At 37.4% G+C, this 14,684-nt stretch overlaps 1 long non-coding RNA gene across 1 annotated transcript; it reads right to left on the bottom strand.

Moving 5' to 3' along the window:
• Nucleotides 1–2,746: 2,746 nt before the first annotated feature.
• LOC135082952 (uncharacterized) lies at nucleotides 2,747–3,973 on the bottom strand. The gene is made up of 2 exons (XR_010259532.1): nucleotides 3,744–3,973; nucleotides 2,747–2,925 (listed from the first exon to the last, which is right to left on the bottom strand). It is a non-coding gene; the product is annotated as an uncharacterized LOC135082952 (long non-coding RNA).
• Between the last annotated feature and the right edge of the window lie 10,711 nt (nucleotides 3,974–14,684).

Genomic DNA, 14,684 nt, shown 5'->3' with positions numbered 1-14,684 from the left:
AAAAAAATACATAAAATACCCTGAAAATGCCAACAAATAATAAAAAATGAAACTTTTTGAAAAAAATCTGCTTTTAAATTTGTGTTTTTTGGTTTTTTGATAAACTTCTCCAAAAAATGCCCCTATAACAGGTAGTTTTTATTACTTTGTATTATTTTCTATCGTATTACCTTTGTAAAGCCAAAAATCGCATGTCTCTATCCCTATCACAACATTTGCTATGATCGTTTGAACAAAGGCCTGCAACAATATTATTCTCCGCTACAGGTAGGGACAATTTTAATTTTAACTAAAATGCTTATTTTACATCGAAATCTTTTGTTTTTATTTGAAATCTAACTCGTATTTATCAAAATTACAAATTTAGACCCATTTTTAGTTTCGTTGTTAACGAAGCGTTGAATGGCGCGCCCGGAGAGGCTTAGTTCAAACGATCATTGAAAACGTTATGATATCGATAGAGACATGCGATTTTTGGTTTTACAAAGATAATACGATAGAGAATAATACAAAGTAACAAAAACCACCTGTTATAGGGGCATTTTTTGGAGAAATTTATCAAATAACCAAAAAAACACGTATTTAAAAGCAGATTTTTTTCAAAAAGTATAATTTTTTATTATTTGTTGGCATTTTCTGAGTATTTTATGTATTTTTTTAGTATCGCCTATTATTTAGCATTATTACTGTTTTTATTTGATCAGGATATACCTCTTAGTTTAAAAGTTATTACGATTTCTTTACAATAAATAACTGGAAGAAAAAAAATTCTATAAAAAATTAAAAAAAAAATCTAAAAAAAATTTTGACCTCTTTTTTGTCGATAAAAATAGGTCTAGTTTCACCCACTTTAACGTGACTCACACTGTATGTATAATACATGTAAGTACCACGGGCGAAGCCGGAGCGGGCAGCTAGTATTATTATGTAATATTATTGTTAGAGTATTTTATCTGTAGTTATTACTGTATTTGTGTACATCTATGTTGCATTAGGTATGTTTATTATGAGTTATTTTTAGTATTGTACGCGCCTTAGCCGCCTCTCACATTTGCAGTCTCACTTACTAGGTGTGCTGGAAGAAATTTCTTTTTAGAAATAACCTTTTTGTACGTGAACTATAAACTATAAATAAATAAATAAGAATGACGTCAATTTCGAAACACCCCCCCCCCCCCCTATCTATCATTTACCGTCATCCGCAGACCAACCCCCCCCCCCCCCCTAATTTAGAATGACGTAATATATGGACGGCCCCTAGTTTATGTTGTTCTTTTTTTAAGTTTTTAGTCAAAATGTCTTTGTTAAATGACCCAGCAAGAATAAAACGTTGCTAGAAGAGTCGGATTCCGAAAGTTAAGAATTTCAGACTGTAATAGCCAGAACGTTAAAATGACAACAAAAGTGAAAAGACGCAAGTGATGTGGACTCAGTCTTTGAATAATATCGACCTTGCATTAGTACGACGCCGGCAAGTGCGTCATGCCGCATTTACATGTCCAGACCTTTTGATTACATACTGCACCAGTTGCAGCAGTTCCATGGCTCTGAATGATGAAATGATTTATGTAATGTATTCGTTTTATTTTTGTTTTATTAGCTCAGTAATGAACCCTATATACATGGACAGTAATTAAAATTAAGATTACTTGTTCAATTTCCTAAAAAGTGATCGATGAAATTAGGGTCAATATGACCCGGGGTCATCGTCTTTGAAATTATTTTCACGTCATTGGCGCCGGGTTAAAAAATATAATTTTAATATGTTCTGAATTTCTGAGTCGTTTTAAAATTATTTTTTATTGAATACATAACTGGATTTCATGCGTGAAATTGTTTCATTATTTGCTTTAAAATCCAAAATGGAAAACAATCTTTTTTTAAATTATGAGTAAGATACAAGAAAATATAATTCACTTTTTATAAGGCATTGCTTATATGTACACATCGATAGTAGTTATGTATCGATATAAATAATAAATAATAGCAATTTGGACAATTTTACACAGGCAGCGCCATCTAGCCCCAAAGTGTTATGGGTGCCAGCTTTGGTTATAAAATGTATCAATACATTGCTCCGCGCCAGTCGTCTTAAACCTTGCATCTCACCATGAAGTTCACAATATTCTTGATGGTGACCTTAACCCTTTACATGGGCATCGTTTCGGAGGATTCAGAATCAGAAATAGTTATAAAACCCAACTGTGTCACCACCTGCCACTGCCGTCCTTTCGAAGTGACAGAAGAACCACGGTTGGAGTTTCCAAAGCCCAACTGCGTTCCTACATGTTACTGTCGTCCTCTTAAAGGGACAACGACGAACTTCCCGGAGCCAAACTGTGTGCCGACCTGCTACTGTCGTCCTTTGAGAAGAACATCTGTGGAGTTCCCAAAGCCAAATTGCACGCCCACTTGTTTTTGCCGTCCTTTTGATACACCCCCAGCATAAATGTATAAATGGTAGATGGTTTATTTATTATTTTTTGTTTTGCGTCCTACCTATAATGAAACGTATTAATAAAGTTACTTGTAGTTCGTAATCTCGTATTATTTAAAGTAAAGTTATGCACGTACCTACCTAGTCTATCTGGCACTCAGTACTAGGTACATGGTTAGCCAGCTTTACGCCCTAAGCTTATTAAAAAAATGAGTAATATGGATAAGAGTCCATAAAAATATAAATGTAAGTAGGTACCTACTAGTCTTATTTGAACACTGATCGATATTTAGATTAAAAGACAGCAGGTTCTCACATATAATATTTTAATTTAATTATACATACGATTTTCTGCCAAAGTATAATATCAATAGCTGGATGAATTAATGTAAATATGTATTACAAACAGCGGTCGTAGTAACGCTATTATTTGCCGAGACACGCAGAGATGCTGTCGATAGCATCAAGGACGCATTTTGCGCTGGGTTCTGAAACAGAAAAAATACAGGATTTATACGAGTAGCAATATGCCGGACATCAATATAAGGCTGGTTTCAGAGTAACGCTGACGGCACGCGCCGACGGCCAGTGCGTCTCAATAGCGCGTGCATGACCGGCGAACCGCTGTGAAACGAGTCTTACGCCCGTATTCACAAACAATAATTGCTTAAGTGAAGCAGAAAATCGAACACACAGCATTGAATAGAACTCTGTGATTGGTTCGTGTGTGACCCTGTGCGTCCGTGCGCACTGTGAGACCTTATAGTAATGTTTGTGAATACGGGCGTTAATATCGCTCGAAATTTTTTGTATGGTCGAAAGGACGCGTCTCAAATAAGTTTGGGAACCAATGACCTAGTGTAATTGTAAGCGCGCGCGTGTGGTCAAACGCTTGACTCTAAAATCAGCCTAAGGGATTATTCCACTTTGTTCACCTGGGTGAAGAAAGTACAATTTTCAGTGTCTTCATTTTACCTCGGAATCATTTCACCTAGCTTCATTTTCCAGGTGAATTGAGCCGACTAATGCGGTGTTCACCTATGAATTAATTCACCTAGGTTAACAGATGCGATGACTTGGGTTAATCAATTCCTAGGTGAACAAAAACAGCTTTAATCGAATCAATTCGAGGGAAAACTTGGCTTGAAATTAAATGAATTGGTCGCGTAACAGCCACAAACAAACAGACAAATAAAATATGTATTTGATTGATACTTTCACGTAATCTCTGGCAACTAACGTCATGAATGACTTTAGCTGTTAAATTGTAAGGAATCGTTGCAATAAATATGAATTCAATAATTACTGTCTTGGAAACATTGCACCGCCTCTTTAACGGCTCCCACGATGCAATCGAGGACGTTTGTGTATTCCCCCGAAGAATAGGACGCCCCCATGGCGACCGCCAGAGAGAAGACGAAAACGACACACGTAGCGAACTTCATGTCGACGACGAAGATTTCTTGATACTTGACGAACTCTGTCAAATGACTGATACTACCACCCAACCGACTTGAGCCTTTATACTAATTGAAAATCCAAAATATGCGCTAAATATTCAACTTTCATTGATAAGGTTTATTGTAATTTGCTTTTTATTACTATGAATGTATAACGTGTTATACCTAGTTACTAATGTGGTATTTCTAATAAACAATAATGTATTGCATTTATGAGATTCCTATTTCCTATTCCTACGTTATATTGTTTTACTTGATGAGTGTCTTGGCTCGTGTAACGACTAGAATACCAATCGCGATACCGGTTTCGCATTGCCTAAAATATATAACCTCAGTATGAAAGTATATGTATTCAATACTTTAAAACGAGACGATGGCCGTTGGGGCAGAAAAGTTCTCGAGTGGCGACCACGGGCTGGAAGACGTAGCGTGGGCAGGCCGGGTAGGCCTCCTACTAGGTGGACCGACGATCTGGTAAAGGTCGCGGGAAGAGCCTGGATGCGGGCAGCGCAGGACCGTGCATTGTGGAAAACCTTGGAGGAGGCCTTTGTCCGGCAGTGGACGTCATTTGGCTGAAACGAACGAACTTTAAAAATCATAATCTAAGTTATACTCTTACCTACTTAAGTCACTCTCAAAAAGGCTTATGCCCGTTTTTACCATCAATCCCTAATTTTTAAGTGACCCATATGAAAACAAAATTCCTGTTATGTGTTACTATAGGGGTCACTTAAAAATTTGGGATTGATGGTGAAAATGGGCATTAGTCCAGTTAACCTCTGATAGTCTGATAGAGCTAAATATTTTTTTTATTTCTTAAGGAGATACGCAACAAACGATCAAAAGTCTATGATAGGAATCCAACCTATCATAGACTTTTTTTTTGTCCACAACGTGGAAGCTCTTGGCCTGTATCTCACCTGATGGTAAGTGATGATCAGGCCGAAGATGGAAGCGAGCTTCACCCGGAATCCTCAACCACAGAGGAACTGGCTATCTTACCTCTAACTGCCGGAACACAACAATGCTGTTAACTATAAATAACTTGAAAAATCGAACTGCCTAAGGCGGGAATTGAACCCACGACCTTCCGCTTGCCGGGCGACTGCTCTTCCAACTGAGCTACTTAGACACTGGATGAACCCGTCGAAATTTTCAAGTGTAATACGCTGTTACGGCCAGCGTTTGTTTCATCAATGTTAAGTCCCGCCTTAGGCAGTTCGATTTTTCAAGTTATTTATAATTTTCAAATTAGTTTGAGATGCGACTCTTAACGCTAAAAATTAAATAACTAATGCTGTTAACATTGTTGTTATGGCGACAGACTTAGATAAGATGGTGGTAGCTAGCCAGGCGGACTTGGAACAAGCCCTACCACCAACCAAACCGAACAGAAAATTCTGCCCCCACTGGGAATCGAACCCGGGACCTCTGCATCTGAAGCAGGTGGTCTAACCACTAGACCACAGAGGCGGTTTCTAACCACTAGACCATAGAGGCGGTTAAAAAGACTTCAATTCTTGAATGGAAACGACTCGAGTGTCGCGTCATTTTAATAAAACGTATCATAATATGATAAGGATGTTTGTTCAAAAACCAACTGACGCCCGCCCGTTTTCACTATCAATCCCTAATTTTTAAGCGACGCCTATGGTAACACATAATACCTATGAATTTTTTTGTTAGTAGGGAATTTAGTGCAAGAACCCCTCCACTTTGGTATAGAAGGCTCATTTTTGCAACAGTGGTTCTTTGGGTGCTCCTGAGTGGATTTCCATCGGTAGACATCGGGAGCCCCCCCTGTGGTAGCAGGGGGAGGGGGGGCAAGTTTCCTTCCGCCGCGCTTCACTTTAAGGCCCATATCTTCAAAACTATGGGTATTAGGGCAAGTGTGGTATCATTTTCAGATAATTAAAGGATGGCGAATTCATTTCTAGAACAAACTTTTTACCGTTTCATACAAAAAAATAGAAATATTGAGCAAAATTCACAAAAACCAAAAAGTATTTTTTTAAATAAACGTCGTTTACTTTTAAACCACTGGAGATAATCTAATAAAAAAAATATGACCTGAAAGCTACATTTATCAGGATTATAAATATATACCATTGTATGGTACTTTTTTCGCAAAAAGTAGGTGAAAAAAATGTTTTCTTCAGGACACAGCGGGCGAATTTTATTGCGCATCGGAAAAAAATATTTATGTTATCCATGAATTCATACTATTTGGTTCATAAGCAAGCAAGGATTATTATTTTAGAATTTATTTAGAGTTGCTGGCACATCAATCTATGATTTTGAACTCTATGTGTGAGACATAAGGTTGAAAATAGCTTAAATACATTTTAATATTGAAAATAACATAAGAAGAAAGCACTAAATAAAGAACTTGAATTTGTCTAAACGTCTTAATGATTAATTATTATTATTTTTATTATTCTACCAGTGATTTAACGGAAAGGTAAGTGTGAGGAAAATGAGGATTCACAATCATAGTACGGGAGATATTTTTAGCACAAAGGCTACGGCTGTGAGTTGAGACCGTTTTAATTGTTTTTTTTTTCAGACAGTATCAGCTTCTGCACTACTTCTTGCACTTACATCTCACTATTCCCAGGCAAGCCTCGGCAGCTACGGGCAAACCGGTCCATGTAGGCTCCATGTTGCTATCGACTCTGGTCCACCCCCAACCAGTCGGGTAAAGGGAAGACTGAGTTGGTTGCTTGCAACTAATCCTATACGCGAACCCCTTGGATTGATCTAATAAGTGGATAGATCTTGAACAAGGGACGACTAGAAAAGAGGACCAATATCCCAACAGAACAGCCTAATCTGGATTACTGACAGCTCAAAGATGGCCTTGGGAACAGGAACGGGCGTCTACTGTAAACACTTCGAACATAGTGAACGCTTAAGGAGGTTTGCTACAGTGTTTCCAGCTGAATTCTACGCTATAATTATGTGTGCACTAAAGAACAGTGGTGTAAAAAACGCAATATTCACATCCTGATCCACAGCCAGGCAGCACTCAAACAAAGCCATCGCCTCAGTGAAGGTTGAGTCTAGAATTATTCTAGATGCAATCTTAAAGACGAACAAACTCGGAAGGCATGAAAAAGTGTCCCTGATGTGGGATACCTGAACATACACGGATCGAATGCAATGGGAGAGCCGACAGTCTAGCGAAACTAGGGTCAGAGCCGATACCTATTGGGTCAGAACTGATACTTACCTTTATCTAACAGCATACCTCATGGCCATAATATGGCCATATCCAAGAAGCACAGTGCTGAATGGGAAAGCTCCAAAGATATAAGCCTCTCCAAATCATTCCTAAAGGGAATTACAGGGCCATGGAGAAAACTCATTAAGCGGAAATAAAAGGTAAGCCCAAGCAATTACTGGTACGCAAACTGGGCATTATGGAACGAACCACATGTCCCACAAAATGGGTCTAACAACAGAAGACAGCTCTCGAGCATGTGGAATACATGTGGGGTCCATGAATCAATACTGTCAGGATGGGTCTGCTTGGGTCAGCATATCCGGCATCAGAAGACTTAGATGGCTTTCACTCAGACGCTTAATTCACCTAATGGATATGATTTTTTTGGATGATAGGGAATAAAAAAAGGGAGCATAAAGATCCTAATGGGTCGCTGTGGACTACGCTTAGACCTACCTTAGCTTAGCTTAGGCCCTACATAAGATAACCCAGATAGCTTTGTATCAGCATTGGCTACTGGTAGTATATCAAGGGATTAAGGTATAGGATCAGGTGCAAGCAACCGACTCAATCTTCCTTTTACCCGACTGGTTGGGGGTGGACCAGAGTCGATAGCAACATGGAGCCTACATGGACCGGTTTGCCCGTAGCTGCCGAGGCTTGCCTGGAAATGGTGAGATGTAAGTGCAAGAAGTAGTGCAGAAGCTGGTGCTGTCTGAAAAAAAAACCGGCCAAGTGCGAGTCGGACTCGCGCACCGAGGGTTCCGTACAAACCTGCAAGGTTTACAAAGTTCGTTCATTACGACATCGATTGTCGTAATATGGTATTTTTATTGCAAAATGAAATTCATAACATTACAATGGGGAAAGTAACTACTTAAAAGGAGAATGCCCACAGAGGCGGCGTTAAGCGTGGGCGATGTGGGCCACCGCCTACGGCCTCGCGGTACAAGGGGCCTCGCGACTCAAAAATGTTTAAAGCGAGAATAAAACAAAAATAAGCCGTAATGGGTGCGACTCTGGATGGATGTGACTCTGCAAAGTATATTATTTGTTATGGATGTGATTCTGGTTTGGTGGCATCTTGCCTAATGGCAAATCACAAAAACTTCCCGATTAATCGGGACTATACGATGTTTACAGTTGATTTTCCAGAATATCGCAAATTCTTTGACACATAACGTTTGTACTGCCGGAATTCATTCTCCTCTGGAATGTCCCCAAAATTCCATTATTTTTGCCGTATCACTTACCGTTTTCGACATAATATCTGCGTGTGCAAATGACCTGCGCGTACACCGATACGATTAATATTATAGGGAGTCCTTCGTACTTACATACAGGGTGTCCCAAAAACAATGGATAACCCTGTAACCATCGATAGGCCTCGCCATGATCTCCCTAACGTCCATTTTTGACCCCAGTAAAAATATCACCGTTTTCAAGATTTTTAAGTTTTTGTGCATTTTTAGAAAATTGACACCTGCGATTACTTTTTCTCGTGCCATTTCTACAAAGGAGGATACTTTTCAATCTAGTTTTTTTCCTTATCACAAGGGATAGTTGGGCTATCAAAAGAAAAGATCAAAGTTCAACAAACTAGTTTGAAAGTATGAAAATTTTAAGAAATTGCAGAAGAGAAGGAAAAATTAATTCATTGTCTTGCAGTTTTAATCAGCCATCGTGTAAAAAAAATGTAGGAAGACCATCGTGCCCATTACCTTAAAAACTTCCTTGGTTAATTGAGATTCTAAAAAGGTATCACAAGCCTATGTATTCTGTATTATTTTTCTCTTATGGCTACTTGAATAGCAACTAGTATGAAAACTGCAAAAATGAGTTTTTTTCGTAATAGTTAAACTAGGACTGCATAGTCGCATTAAATACAAATGGATAATTTTTAGCGTAGGAATTTAAAAAAAGCAACATTTTATCATCATCATCATCATCATTTCAGCCGTAGGACGTCCACTGTTGAACATAGGCCTGTACCCTAATGATTTTCATAATAACCGCTTGGTAGCGGCCTGCATACAGCACCTTCCTGCTTATCTTTATGAGGTCGTCGGTCCACTTTGTAGGTGGACGTCCTACGATGCGCTCTCCGGTACATGATATATATATGTTACGGCTAAAGATAGGTGCGAACATAAACTTAAGATTAGCCGGCTAAACTTAAGTTTATCTTCGAGAAGCGGCTAAAGTTCGATAACATGTTAGTTTGCGTCGTGATATTCCATCTTTAGCCGGCTAATGTGCACATTAGCCAAAACGAAACGGCTAAAAATGTATTTCGATGGGCGCGCCAGGCCAGCGGAGGGCTTGAGGGGGCGGTGGGGAGACAACGCGCATTTTGTAATTTTAAATACCTACAGAAGATTCTGTAACGACCAAATGGTTCCTTATTATTTTATTTTAATTATTAGGTAGATTTTGTTTTGAGTAATTAATATTTTGTTATTGTAATAATTGTAATTTTGAATACCTACAATACCTACATAGGTACATAAAAGTATGTGTAATGAAAGTGATTATTTTTTAATAAAGTTTTCGTGTCAAAATAGTAAACATTATTACATTGTTTCCTTTTCGATTTCCTTCTACATTTTTAGCCAAGGGCCTGCGGTTACACTTAAGTTTAGCCGGCTAAAGATAGAAGAAACTAACATTAACACCTCGTCAAAGATAAACTTAAGTTTAGCCGGCTAATCTTAAGTTTATGTTCACACCTATCTTTAGCCGTAACATATACATTGAAAATGTTTCATTTTCTCGTAATTCGTCAGTAACTCGTAAACTATCATAAATGCGAAAAAAACGTTAATAATCAATTTTGTAGACATTCCAATTTTTCACAAAAAAGTTTCAATACATTTTTCATTTCAGACAATAGTTTTTTAGTTATACCTAACAAAAACAATGCTTTTTTCAATTGCTTAAACAATTTGCGAATGGCCGATAGTCTACACAAACTAATGGCCACGATTCCACCACGAGACAAACCTACTGTCAAAATTTTAAATCGATTGCTTCATTTCCCTATTAGTAATCGTTCGCCAAAATTTTTCATTTAATACTTATTAATCTAATTTGTATTTTTATGAATAAAAACTTGGCAGTGTTAATTGTTTTGTTTGTTTTTATTATTTTATAAAATCCGTCTTCAGGTCGCCATAGAACAGGGCCTCGCGAAATCTGTCTTGCCCACATCAAATTTAGTTGTTGCCCCGCCACTGAATGCCCAAAAGTGGTATCGCTCGAAATCTAATTGTACATTGAGGGTACCACACCGTAAATTCCTTTCTTCATTTGTAATGATTTGCGAAAGTAGTAAGAAATTGTAAAACCTCCGGAATAAAATCCGATTTTAATAAAAAGTATTGTAACAATGAGCTGCAATCAGCAACACCTATCACCGAGCAACGACACTACGTAGTTCGCACGGTTGTCAATAGATGGCGCTGTTCGTAGTTAGCTCGCGGTATCATTTGATTTTTTCCTGTCCTTAAGTAGTCAGGGCTAACCACAAATCCCTTTCCCCTTGCAAAATGGTATAAATAACATTGGTATGCACGCAAGATTATTTTGTGTTTAGGTATATCTGATCCTTATCAAATAACGCTAGCTTTGGCGTAGCTAGGGTTTTTTTTAGGCAGGGTAACTATCTACAAATATAAAACAAGTATTCTAAGGTAAAACACAGGTTTTACCTTAGAATACTTGTTTTATATTTATTTTTATATGGTGTCCATTGGCATAGCTACAGAGCTATGCCAATGGACACCATTCATTTCACTTAAACCAAAATTACGTCAAAGTCCGGAGTTTTATAAAAAAAAAATGCGGTATGATTATTTTTTATTTATTTATTTTTCCTATATTTGCATTATAGGTAGGTACCTACCTCAGCGTTTTGAATTTTTGCGTTGATTTAGAATTTCTCACAGTTTAGAGGCAATTAGATTTAAGAAGTGTTTGATATGAATTTCAACTTTAATATCTCTACGCGTTCATGTGAAAAAGGGTAGGTAGTAAGTTTATAATTATTAAAAAAATATTTTATGTCATGTAAGCAAAAATAATATTTTAAATTTTATATAACTTCAAATTTATCATTTTCGCAATTTTTCCTTTATCTGTACTATATAACGTTGCTTCGTGCCGAATTTCAAGATTCTGAGTTCACAGGAAGTACCTTGTAGGTTTTGATTCCCTAGCGTGTGACGGAAATTCGTCTAAGGTGTCGGTATAAACTGCTGTATCTTTTGATCGCGTTAACTTAGAAGTTTGATTTTTTTACTTCTTAAAGGGACAATAGATCTAGGTATTTGGTATAAATTTCAATTTGATACCTTTATTCGTTCGTGAGAAATAAGGTAGTAAGTTTCATTTTATTAAAATATTTTTATTATATTATATAACTAAAAAAATGTAATTTTCGCAATTTTTCCTATATTTGCATTATATGACAATGCTTTATGCCAAATTTCAAGATTCTGAGTTTACGGGAAGTATCCTGTAGGTTTTGATTCCTTTGCGAGTGTCGAAAATTTGTTGAAAATATCGACATAATCGGCTGTATCTTTTGATTGGCTTGGCTTAGAAGTTTGATATTTTCACAGCTTAAAGGGACAATAGACCTGAGTATTTCATGTGAATTTCAGCTTGGTACGTTCACGCGTTCTTGAGATAAAGGGTCTTGACAGAAGGACGGACGGACAACAAAGTGATCCTATAAGGGTTCCGTTTTTTCCTTTTGAGGTACGGAACCCTAAAAACAACTAAAACGGTCACAGCCGTAACCTTTTTGTGCTAAAATATCTCCCGTACTGTGATTGTGAAACCTCATTTTCCTTACTCACACCACAGCTCACACTTACCTTTCCGTTAAATCACTGGTACAATAGTATGTAGAAATAAAAGTGTTCATTAAAATAATAATAATCATTAAGACGTTTAGACAAATTAAAGTTCTTTATTTATTGCTTTCTTCTTATGATATTTTCAATATTAAAATGTATTTAAGCTATTTTCAACCTTATGTCTCACACATAGAGTTCAAAATCAATTGACGAAAAAATACAAATCATGGTAGATTGATGTGCCAGCAACTCTAAATAAATTCTAAAATAATAATCCTTGCTTGCTTATGAACCAAATAGTATGAATTCATGGATAAAATAAATATTTTTTTCCGATGCGCAATAAAATTCGCCCGCTGTGTCCTGAAGAAAACATTTTTTTCACCTACTTTTTGCGAAAAAAGTACCATACAATGGTATACAGGGTGTCCCAAAAACAATGGATAACCCTGTAACCATCGATAGGCCTCGCCATGATCTCCCTAACGTCCATTTTTGACCCCAGTAAAAATATCACCGTTTTCTAGATTTTTAAGTTTTTGTGCATTTTTAGAAAATTGCCACCTGCGATTACTTTTTCTCATGCCATTTCTACAAATGAGGATACTTTTCAATCTAGTTTTTTTTCTTATCACAAGGGATAGTTGGGCTATCAAAAGATTGGATTAAAGTTCAACAGACTAGTTTGAAAGTATGAAAATTTTAAGAAATTGCAGAAGAGAAGGAAAAATTAATTCATTGTCTTGCACTTTTGATCAGCCATCGTGTAAAAAAAATGTAGGGAGACCATCGTGCCCATTATCTTAAAAACTTCCTTGGTTAATTGAGATTCTAAAAAGGTATCACAAGCCTATGTATTCTGTATTATTTTTATCTTATGGCTACTTGAATAGCAACTAGTATGAAAACTGCAAAAATGAGTTTTTCTCGTAATAGTTAAACTAGGACTGCATAGTGGCATTAAATACAAATGGATAATTTTTAGCGTAGGAATTTAAATAAAGCAACATTTTATCGTCATCATCATCATCATTTCAGCCATAGGACGTCCACTGCTGAACATAGGCCTGTACCCTAATGATTTTCATAATGACCGCTTGGTAGCGGCCTGCATACAGCACCTTCCTGCTTATCTTTATGAGGTCGTCGGTCCACTTTGTAAGTGGACGTCCTATGATGCGCTCTCCGGTACATAGCCCCCACTTGAACCCTGCTGCCTTAGTTCTGCGAACTACTGTGCCTTGCCCTTTGCCACTTCAGTTTGCTGATCCGTCCGGCTATGTCAGCGACTTTAGTTCGTTTACAGGTCTCCTAATTTCTGATACGGTTTCGTAAAGAAACCCAAGCATAGCCCCTTCCATAGCACGCTGTGCAAAAAATCCACGTTTCCGAGCCGTGTGTCATCACGGGTATCTGTCTATAGGGATATTTATAAGGTGTAAAACAAATATTAAGTAATCACAAAAACGCAGAACGGACGGCCAATGGGGCAACAGGGTTCAAGTGGAGGCTACGTACCGGAAAGCGCATCGTAGGACGTCCACCTACAAAGTGGACCGACGACCTCATAAAGGTAAGCAGGAAGGTGCTGGATGCAGGCCGCTACCAAGCGGTCATTATGAAAATCATTGGGATACAGGCCTATGTTCAGCAGAGGACGTCCTATGGCTGAAATGATGATGATGATGACGATAAAATGTTGCTTTATTTAAATTCCTACGCTAAAAATTATCCATTTGTATTTAATGCCACTATGCAGTCCTAGTTCAACTATTACGAGAAAAACTCATTTTTGCAGTTTTCATACTAGTTGCTATTCAAGTAGCCATAAGATAAAAATAATACAGAATACATAGGCTTGTGATACCTTTTTAGAATCTCAATTAACCAAGGAAGTTTTTAAGATAATGGGCACGATGGTCTCCCTACATTTTTTTTACACGATGGCTGATCAAAAGTGCAAGACAATGAATTAATTTTTCCTTCTTCTCTGCAATTTCTTAAAATTTTCATACTTTTAAACTAGTTTGTTGAACTTTAATCTTTTCTTTTGATAGCCCAACTATCCCTTGTGATAAGGAAAAAAACTAGATTGAAAAGTATCCTCATTTGTAGAAATGGCATGAGAAAAAGTAATCGCAGGTGGGAATTTTCTAAAAATGCACAAAAACTTAAAAATCTTTAAAACGGTGATATTTTTACTGGGGTCAAAATTGGACGTTAGGGAGACCATGGAGATGCCTATCGATGGTTACAGGGTTATCCATTGTTTTTGGGACACCCTGTATATTTATAATCCTGATAAATGTAGCTTTCAAGTCATATTTTTTTTATTAGATTATCTCCAGTGGTTTAAAAGTAAACGACATTTATTTAAAAAAATACTTTTTGGTTTTTGTGAATTTTGCTCAATATTTCTATTTTTTTGTATGAAAAGGTAAAAAGTTTGTTCTAGAAATGAATTCGCCATCCTTTAACTATCTGAAAATGATACCACACTTGCCCTAATACCCATAGTTTTGAAGATATGGGCCTTAAAGTGAAGCGCGGCGGAAAGAAACTTGCCCCCCCTCCCCCTGCTACCACAGGGGGGGCTCCCGATGTCTACCGACGGAAATCCACTCAGGAGCACCCAAAGAACCACTGTTGCAAAAATGAGCCTTCTATACCAAAGTGGAGTACTCCATACAAATCATTGC

Source organism: Ostrinia nubilalis, chromosome 22 (assembly GCF_963855985.1).
Source record: "Ostrinia nubilalis chromosome 22, ilOstNubi1.1, whole genome shotgun sequence".
NCBI classification, from domain to species: domain Eukaryota; kingdom Metazoa; phylum Arthropoda; class Insecta; order Lepidoptera; family Crambidae; genus Ostrinia; species Ostrinia nubilalis.
The sequence above is the reverse complement of the archived record's forward strand: the minus strand, read 5'-3'. Positions and strand labels throughout refer to the sequence as shown.